General features: G+C 40.0%; 1 pseudogene; it reads right to left on the bottom strand.

The window, feature by feature from the left end:
• Window positions 1-8091: 8091 nt before the first annotated feature.
• Window positions 8092-9018, bottom strand: LOC115317283 (annotated as a pseudogene).
• Between the last annotated feature and the right edge of the window lie 1499 nt (window positions 9019-10517).

The raw sequence follows: 10517 nt of genomic DNA, 5'->3' as shown, positions 1-10517 counted from the left end.
AGTTGTATCGTCTGTTTGCGTCCCAAATTCGTGTTTATTCTTTCCGGTTGTCTCAGTCAGTGGTTCTCAACCATCGATGTTTCACTGACCCCTTGTGAATCGGCGGAGCTGATGGAGGATCCCCTTTCGTGGTGAGAGGAGGGGAAATGTATCGGTTAAATATAATAATGATTTAATATATAGAAATAACTAAGTGCTAGTATAAAGTAGCCCTCTCTTATTGACATAGACATGAGAAAACTCGCCAAAAGCGGAAACATTTCTTCTCGACCTGAAAAAAGACAACTTTTATTGCCGTGCTTGACAGATGAGGTAGGGCTTCGCGGACCCCTAGAATGCCTTCGCGGACCCCCATTTGAGATCCACTGGTCTAAGTATTTACCAACACGCTCGTTTTTTAATGTTAGCATATCTTTTTTTCCGTTATTTCAATAGTATAGTTGAGTCAGCCGGCAGTACTACCCTCAACTACAATGTGTATTGCGGCAAAAGAGCATGTTTAATTTATTATTTGAGACTTCCACCCATGGTCGGTAAAGGCCTACACCAGTACAAACTTTGCATAGTAAAAAAAGGGTACAGCAACCGAATTTAATTTTCGCCGTAGAGACCAACCAATCTGACAGTTTTCCTTATATATATATTTTTTTTTTATTTGCACGCAGGTAACATCACAATTGGACCCTGTTAGTCTTTTTATCTAGCATAGTATTACACAATAACTGGCATGCCAAAATCTGCGCATCTGCGCTTGAAATTTCCAAAATGACGCGATTTTAAACAATTTGCACGCCAGCCGGATGGCAGGTACTGCCCACTCGGTGGAGCAGGCGACATGCGGGGTGAGAGGGAGAGGGCATTTTTTCTCTCTATTACCCTCTCTGCTATGACCCTAATGGAACGGTCTATAGGAGGTGACGTTTTTTATGTGTCATCCCAAGTGCATCAAACAAATATGTATGGGCACCATTGAAGCAGTGCTAACATGTTCACTTCATATAGTGTGCTTTTGTTTTGTAGGGCTTCCAGGCATTGTGGATAAAATGCTAACTGGTGTGGCGGCTGGTGCAACAGCTGCCAACAATGGACCAGCTGAGACTGTAAGTCTAGATTGACTTTACTACTGTGGTGTTTAGCTCTATTATAGTGAAATTCCAGATTTAGCTTCTTTTTAGTTTTAGTTGTACCTCATTAAGCATCCAGTAGAACCTGTAAGCATCCAGTCATGCATGCTTTTATCTAAAGTGGCCGTGTGCGCACAGCGCACACGGCCTTGGCAAGAGATACTAACAGCATGATCGTAAAATGCGCAGTCCGTCAAGCTGGGCCTGTTGAATTTGCCCAACTTTTTATTGGAGGTGTTCTTGGTTTTTTTTTTTTTTTCTTTAGGAATTCATTGATGTTGACGTATATGTCATGATCTGGAGACTTCTGTTCAAACAGGAAAATCGTGCAAGTGGTTAGACCCTTAGTCAGTGACAACACAAGAAGCACAGGGCGTCTTTTTTCATTGTCCTGCCTCCAGCATGCGCTCATTGTCTTACGTTTAAATTTGGCTGCTAGTGCACACAGGAAGAGTGATGCATCGTGGAAGGCTGGAAGCGTGCACAGGAGGTGGGACAATTGAATCCTGTTCTTCTGATCTTGTTCCCGACTATAGTTTAGTGCAGAGGTCTCTGAACGTGGGATTTTTGCCAGCAGCCCACTTGTCTTAGAGGTTTTTAAGATTCAAATTCAAAACTTCTTTTAAATTTGTTTCTGGTTTCGGAGCTATTCCTTGTTTTCTCATTCCTTTGTAACGGTAACGGTTTCCCAATAAAGACCCCTTTCCATGAAATAGGATGCTGCTGCAAGGCAAATTTGGTGTGAATATGATTGAACTGAAAGCAGTTTAAAGAAAGCTTCAAGCGACGCCAGAGGCTTTCAAATAGCACACTCGGGTGTGTTGCTTGTTCTCTTAGTTCGGGAGTAAACACACTGAATTGCTTTTTTTATTCACCTCATAAATTTGATTTATAGTATGGAACGATTTAAGTCTAAAACCTGTCATCTGTCTTTTCTCTCCGTCACAGTTGAAGTTTGGCAACACACTTTTGCCTGCCATAAGGATGGTAAGGTTACAAAACGCTGGGCCATCAATTTTCACACAAGAACTGGCAGAGATGGTTTTCGGCCAGACGACCCTGGGTACTCAAAGCCTGAGGGGCTCGACCTTTGGAGAAGGAAAAGAGCCCCTGCACAAAGAAACTGTGGATGACATTGTCGGTGAGGATGTCTGTACTTGGCCTTGTTAACTTATCTGCGTGTGACGACCATTTGAAGTATGATTCGACTCTGAAGCTCTTAACGTAGTCCAAACTCTGCAGACAAAGCTACATCAGTTTATGGGATTGCTGCGCCATTTGCCCCAAAATATTAACTCTGGTACATCATGCTACATTTTATCAACATTTGGAAATTTTGAGCCAGAACTGCACAGAAGCTTATTTTGCTTTAAAGATACCACAAGCTCAGAAGCCTTACACTGCTGCGTTGTTACGGTGGGTTTGTGTAAATTTACAAAAAGCTTTCAATTAGTGCTTCAAATAATATGCTATCCAAATTATCTTTCTGTGGAAACTGGCATACTCTTTGCAGTTTTGTACAAAATTGGTTGGCAGTACAGAGAAGAGGGGCAGGAGGAACCCCCCTCTTCCCGAGAATCTCTTTTGTGGGTCACGGAATTCGCTATTGTCCCCCTACAAGATTATAGAAGATTAACCCGTCACTCAAAATTCGTACAAAGCAGCCGCTTTGGTGACTGGAACGACTAGGCCATCCTCTCGACATCAGCCTCGCCGTAGCTTTTCTCGTCCCGAGACGACCTACGTCACGATTGCGTTGGATGTCACGTGGTCTCCGCTGGGCCTTCTCCGAGCGCTTGCCAGTGTGGGCCGTTTAAAACGAAAAATACAGCCACCCGGATCAAAATACAAACGTGCAATTGTCATTTACGGATATTGTGGATCATATTGAACCTATTTTTGAACACGACGGGAATATTTCAAATTTCGTTGAAGTATCCCTTTAAAAACTGAATTAATTGTGAGCTTGTGTTCTGGCGGGAGCTTCGAGCATGCAAGCACGTGCAGCAGGTGTGTAACGGCAAGTTTGGAAAGCTTGCAACTGCACATGCTTACCTGCACCACCAAAGAAATGGTAGTGGTGCCCAGCCTTGCAATAGGGTGTATGTTTTGCTTTTATGTGAAATCGCTCATTTAGTCCCTATTTTCGTATAGGCCTCGAGCTGTCCCAAGTGTACTGTCACAAAATAACTTATACCTTCGCCAACTTCAGCAGTGAAAGGGAGGTTTGAGAACAACTTTAGAGAGTTCTGGATTTTTAAGACAACAGTCATTGCCTATGTGATCTGCCGTAATCATGAATCTCTGTGTAACTATTTCATTAGTAAGCACAGTTATGTGAAAATATTTTGTAGCTATCAAGGTTTGTAGTTTTTTTAACTTCTGAACTTGAATAAGGCATACAATTATTTACTATGTTTATTATAGTCTCACACAATTTCAGCGGACTAAATTTGCCATCAAATTCATACTTCGAATAAATTTTCAGATAGTCACTCTACATCATTCAATCCAATTGTGTATAAGACTGCTGCTACAACAATACCTAGAAAAAGGCTTTTCTTATGACATCCTTGCTCCTGTGTCTGAAGATTTTAAGCACATAGGCCAGTTGAGGGTTGAATGCTGTCTTCCGTAATGCTAATAGCAGATGCAGAGAGGTGGGAAAGGAGCATTGTCTTTGATCTGATATGAATCTTATAATTGGACTGGAACGAATGAGAGTAAAGTTTATACTTAGCTTTGTCTTAGATCTGCAAATAGCTATTTTGCTGATCTAAGACAGACTTTTAGCTGCTCCATAAGGTGGTACAAAATGACGAATAAATCACATCACTGCTTTCTAAAAACATTAGTGTTGTTAGGACTAGGTTCTAAATGAAAATGTGATTGTGTATTCCCAATCCCTCCTTTGGGCTAATGTTCTGGAATAACGAGAAAACCAATGGCCATTTTCTTAATGATTACCACTTATACAGTATCAAAACCCCTTAACCAGCTTGCTTGATCTGGTCTCAGCTGAGGCTAGTTGTCTATAGCGTTCTACTTCACGCATACACTAGGTGTGCGTTGTGTTTCTTTAACACAGTCTCAGCTGGGATGTTGATTCTAGTAAGGTACGTGGCCGGTCCTGGAACACTGTTATTTACTGTACCATAGAAACTAATGATTGATCAGATTCTTTCAGAAACTTAAGAAGCCTCATGTAATTATTTGACTTGTTTCTTTTCAGTCTACGTCATGAACAAATTTCCTGGAGAATGTGAAGGGAATATCAGGAGGCACCTAAGACGAAAGTGCAACAATGCGGCCTCCTCACTGAAGAAGAAGCCTGCCTATTTCTGAATCGTATCACTGAGAAATAAAAAAAAATTGACAATTGTAACTGAGCTCTGGGTTATTTTGCAATCCTGCTTTGCATGATGAGACACTTGGCACAGACCTCTTTTGTTGAGCTGTCCCAACTGGGCACCTTGACTTTCTCAGGTGTGTTAGTTGAGCAAACCATGTAACATTTCTACTCACGGTATGTGTGCAGCCGAACACCACTACAACCAGGAAGGCTTGGAGCAGTAGTTCACGCATATTAATATCGTATTATCTAGATGCATGTAAAATAGATTTGGTTAGTATTTTTGGTACATACTTCCAAGTCACTTTTAGTATATTTGAAGGTAATTTTTGACCTACTTAAAATGCTATTCTACCATACAATCTAGTAATTCTTGATATATTTCAGATATAATTTTAGCATATTTTTACTTCATTTTTAGCATATTTAGCATTACATTTCTGATAACTTTTAAATTCTTTAGCTGTAAGTTGTAAATGTGTTTTTGGTCAGTTTTGAATACACCGATGGTATTTTGACATTGAAAGAATTATATTTTTGCTGTATTTGAAACAGTTTCTGAATGATATTTATGATTAACTTTAAATACATTACGCGCTTATTTCGAGTGCGGCCAAAATAATACAGAATGAATACAAAATGAATACTCGTATTCAATACATTTCAACTTCATTTGAAGTACGGCCTCTTTTTGCTAAGGGCGTCGATTTCTTCACTATTCTTGCCCTGGACTAGCACCGTAAACACAGTCTTTAAACGTTTGTGCTTGATTAAGGGACACTGCATTCGGTGCAGAACATGGTTTTGTTCCTGCTCTAGACAGTGACAATAAATTTGAGGGATGTATCTTCGCCCACAAAATTGTATTTAATTACAATTGTATTTGAAATACCCACATTTTAGTATTTAAATACACACATCAAATACATTACCCAATTTGTAATTAAATACAAACACAAAATACACAAAGTATTTGAAATACGTATTTCAAATACTTGTATTTGAAATACTGCCCATTCCGGTTCGATATCGAAAGGTTTCGACACTTTCGAAACGAACTGAGGTTCGAATTCGAAATATTTCGATATTTTCGTACCGACCGAGGTTTGAATTCGAAAAGTTGGCAACTTTCGATCACAGTGGAGTTTCGAATTCGAAAAGTTCGAAGCTTTCACGGTTTCTAAAATGTCGGGTTTGAATATTTCGAATATCTTTTCACTTGTGGTTCAATAAATTTGAAGTTTTCGAACTTTCCGAACTTGAAAATCGAGATATACGAAGGTTTCGAATTTCCTCAGATGTGAAATTCGAAAAATCGAAGATTTCGAAATTATATAGATATAAAATTTGAAAAATCCAACGCTTCGAATTTGTATAAACATAAAGCTAACAAAATGGAATACTTCGAACTTCTTTCTACATAAAGTTCGAAAAGTTTGAAGGTTTCGATTCTCTTTTAACGATAAATAAAAAAAAAGTCCGAAAAAAAAGTGTTGAAGGTTTTGAATTTCTTTTAGGTCCAAGTTTTCAAAGTTCAAAGTCCGGTTTTCATGTTCCTCCACAGTTTCAGTTGCAAGTAATGTTTTGACGACTCACTGTTTTTTCACGAAATCAGGTTTCTTTTATTTTATTTATTTATTTATGTATACTGCGACCTCAGTTGAGGTCATTGCAGGAGTGGGTTACACAACTAAAAACATGAGTAGAGAGAACAATAAACGAGAACATATTCAACAACATAATGATTCGCCAGAAACACCAAACATCAAAGGAAGTCAACTTTCGCGAATTTTATAACAAAGTCGTCATACTGGAGCATACGTGTAGCACCGTCAATACTATTCCACAGCTCAACAGTGCGCGGAAAAAAGGAATTTTTGAAACAGTTAACGTGAGAACGAAAGGGTACATTATTTAAGGGATGGTAACGCCTAGTGCGCGAAATTTCTGAGAAGGAAATATACGTCATACATTCAATGCCATTTTCATTATTAACAAATCTATATACCAACTTGAATCGCTCGATAGTTCGCCCTAACAATAAAGATTCTAGCCCTAATGTTGGCAAAGCGGATGAAGGTGAAAAGTGTCGATCATATCGATTGGAAATAAATCGGATAGACTTAGCTTGAACAGAGTCAATGATATTAATGTCCTTTTTTAAATGAACGTCCCAGACCACCGAACCGTACTTCAAAATCGGCCTCAGGAGAGTTTTGAAAGCGGTTAATTTTACCTCTTTAGACGAATTTATTAACGTACGTTTAACATGGCCCAATTTTCTAAGGGCGCGGGAGCAAATATAGTCGACGTGCCTATCTCATTTTAGGTTGGAAGTAAAAATATTACCTAAATATTTGAAGTCGCTTACCTCCCTTAGTGCTATTTCATCAATGCCATAGCTAAAAACGAAAGGTGATTTCTTATTCGTAAATTTCATAAACACAGATTTTTCAAAATGTATTTCCATTCGCCATTGCTTGGTCCAATTGAAGAAGCGTGCGAAGGATTCATTAAGTAACAATTGGTCATTAGCCGAATGAATATCGTTATATAGGACGCAGTCATCGGCATAAAGACGAACTTTAACGGGAATGTTATCTACAATATCATTAATATACAGGAGAAATAAAAGGGGCCCTAATACGGATCCTTGCGGAACACCTGAACTAACCGTAGCTTCTGATGAATTAGCATTCCCATAAGGAACAAACTGTTCCTTATGGGAAAACTGTGACCGGTCTTTTAAATACTCAGTGATCCTGTCGAGTTAAAGGGGATTTTTAAGTATGACCTTTAACTTCAAAAGTAGTTTGGAATGAGAAACTTTATCGAATGCCTTCGAATAATCTATGAATATGGCATCAACCTGTCTTTTTTTATTTAAAGTCGTGGTGATATCATGAGTGAATTCCAGTAGTTGCGTGATGGTTGAAAAATGACGACGGAAACCGTGTTGCTGAGGGCAGATAATTGAATTGCATTCGAGGTATTCGGAAACATGGGAGTAGACTATATGCTCGAGGAGCTTAGTACAGGTAAAGGTCAATGAAATAGGTCTGTAACTGAGAAGGCTCTGTTTGTTTCCAGATTAAAAAATGGGAACAACTCTGGTTGATTTCCAAGGTTTAGGAATTCTTCCAGTAGAGAGAGACTTCTCGAAGATTAAGGCCAAGTATCTCGATGTCCAAAGAGAGTAACGGCGAAGAAATGAATTAGGAACACCATCGGGACCTGCGCTTTTTTTGCAGTCAATGTTTAGGAGCAAATGGAGGACGCCAAAAGTACTGATGGGAATGTCTTCTAACGACGAACACGGGAGATTGAAAGAAAAGGAAGGTTGACAACCGTTATCTTCAGTGAATGCGGACTGAAAATGTGCATTAAAGCCATTCAAAACGTCTACGGGGTCAGTGACACATTCATCTTCAATAATAAAACAGCGGGAAATGTCATTTTTAGGAAGGATCGACCTCCAAAACTTAGCCGCATTTGACTTCATAAAGTTAGTCAATGTAACGTTGAAATAAGTATATTTAGCAGCTGTCATTGTTTCCACTAATCTATTTTTTAGGCTTTCAAACCGTTTGACGTTCGAAGGACTATCACTAAGTTTTAATTTCCGATTATTTTTAGCCTGCGGGTTAATTGGAATACCTCTCTAGTAATCCATGGCTGGGCTTGATTTGTCTTTTTATATTTGACTGGTACAAATCGTTTAATACAATCATTTACTAATGAGCAAAATTTGCTAAGCAACACATCAACATTATAGTCACGGCTAAAGGTCTCGAAATCATCAAAGCCAAAACAAAGTTCGTCAAGAATTGACTCGTCATTGGCTCTGTTAAAGTCTAAAACAGTAACAATCTCGGGTTTTAGGTGTAAGGCACGAATATTAAGTGTCACAACAACAGCTCTGTGGTCTGAAATACCATCAACAACTTTGCACTCATAACCAGATTTGGCAATGGTGTTGCTAAGAAAAACTAGGTCAAGAGTTGAGTTCTCTCTAGTGCATTCACTAACAACTTGATCTAATTCGAATGACAATGCAGTATCAACAAGTGAATCACATATAATTTTATCACGACTACCAACTATTAACGTTTTCCAATTTACGTCAGGTGTGTTAAAATCTCAAGTCAGAACGAATTTACCACCACCGAAGTTATGCTTTAAAATGTAATCGTGAATATCAAAAATAACCTGAGGGGAAGTTCCCGGGGCTCTATAAACTGCCCCAATAACAAGAACAAATTTATCGATATAAGCTTTACACCAGAGTGACTCAGTGTTAGGTAAGCCAGGAAGAACAGAAAAACTAACACCAGACCTAAAAAATAAAGCAACACCACCACCCCTACCACATGACCGATCGCAACGCACAACAATGTAGTTAGGTGGAGTAAATTCGCAGTCAAGAACTGAGTCATGCAACCACGTTTCAGTGACACAAATCACATGAGGGTAATAAGCAGTTGCAATACCACCAAATTCAGTGGACTTTGGGAGAATGCTCCTGGCATTAAGATTCAATAAAGTAAACGAGTTTTCATAAGGAAGTCAATTAGAATTATTCGGAAGGCGAGGAAGATTGACCCTTACAAGGCAGTTGTTAGACACATCCCACGTATAGCGAGTATTATTGACAAGTGCATAATCGTCGCGCAAAACCACCTTCACACTGTTCTGTCTAAAATCAGCCGTACGACGCCATAGCTGACTGCGAATATTTCGCACGCGAAGGGAAAAATCTTCGTTGATGAACACACGAGTGCCCTTAAGTCTTGGTGCGTTTTAAAGGATTAATATTTTTTCTCTATGGTCTATCACTTTAAAAATTACAAGTCTGATCTTACCATCTATGCGTGAGCCAAGACGGTGGCAACGTTCGATGCCATTGCAGGAAATAGAAAGCTTGGAAGGCAAGAGATTAGTGACAGCCTGAAGCAGTGACGCTAACGATTCATTTTCAGCTTCTTGTAAACCATAAATAATCAGATTGTTCCTCCTAGAGTGATTTTCTAAGTCATCATTTTTATCAGCTAATTCGGCAAGTCTATGATCGAGCCTGGCGATTTTATCTTCAAGAGACTGTACACTTTTGTCGAGCCCAGACAGCCGTGATAACTAAGATTCAATGGCAACACAACGTGATTCAATGCCCGTAATCTGAGATTGCAGGGTCGCTTGACTGTTTTTTATTAGGGTTACATCAGGAGCTATTTGCGCTTGCCCATCAAGGAGCTGTTTGAGAAGAACCTGAGTATCCGGGCCGGGGTTCGATTCGACATCGCCGCTACGCAGTAGCATATTAAAACAAACTCTAAACCATGCTAATAGGGAAGAACAAACGAAGCTACCCAGTGGGCCCGGTAGCAGCAATAAAAATAAGTTATCGGACCTAGAAGAATCAGGCTCAGGACTCAGCTTTACCTGAAGTGCGAAGAAGAAACATCTCAGCGACTTGTTCATGATGCTGCCACCAAGCCCACTGAAGAGGAATGCTTGGAACGGTAGTCTTGTAGTCTCGGCGGCGGAAGTAGATGTCGCCACGGAACTTCCGTCCATACGATGAACCAAGTTTGGTACTTGCACGTGGCGATAGTAAGCTGACGAAGAGCCAATAGCTGGATGCGAAGATTCCGAAAATTGTGCGGAGTCAGCACAGAAACCAGGAGACGCGATCAGCGACGAGGCTGCACTGTCACAGCATCCAGCAGCCACTGACGTTTGTGCATCACATAGTAGTGATCACACAAACGCACTGTTTTACGATACTCATCCTGTTCGAAACGTCCAGAGGCGGACAGGGGGTTGAAGCTCAGAAAAACCTTGAAGTGACCTGGCAAACTACCTCCCTACCCTTTGAACGCTGGGAGTAATCCGATCGAACACCGCCCGAGTGACGTTGACATATTGACATATAGTAAATCAAGTTTGTAATTGTCCTGGAGGTTTATTTTCCGGATCGGAGAAAACGCCTCGGAAAAAAGCACAGAAGGCGACACAACTCGAGGTCGAGGAGCGTTCTACCA

The sequence above is a fragment of the Ixodes scapularis genome, unplaced genomic scaffold (assembly GCF_016920785.2).
Source record: "Ixodes scapularis isolate PalLabHiFi unplaced genomic scaffold, ASM1692078v2 PGA_scaffold0__279_contigs__length_252992795, whole genome shotgun sequence".
Classification (NCBI taxonomy): domain Eukaryota; kingdom Metazoa; phylum Arthropoda; class Arachnida; order Ixodida; family Ixodidae; genus Ixodes; species Ixodes scapularis.
The sequence above is the reverse complement of the archived record's forward strand: the minus strand, read 5'-3'. Positions and strand labels throughout refer to the sequence as shown.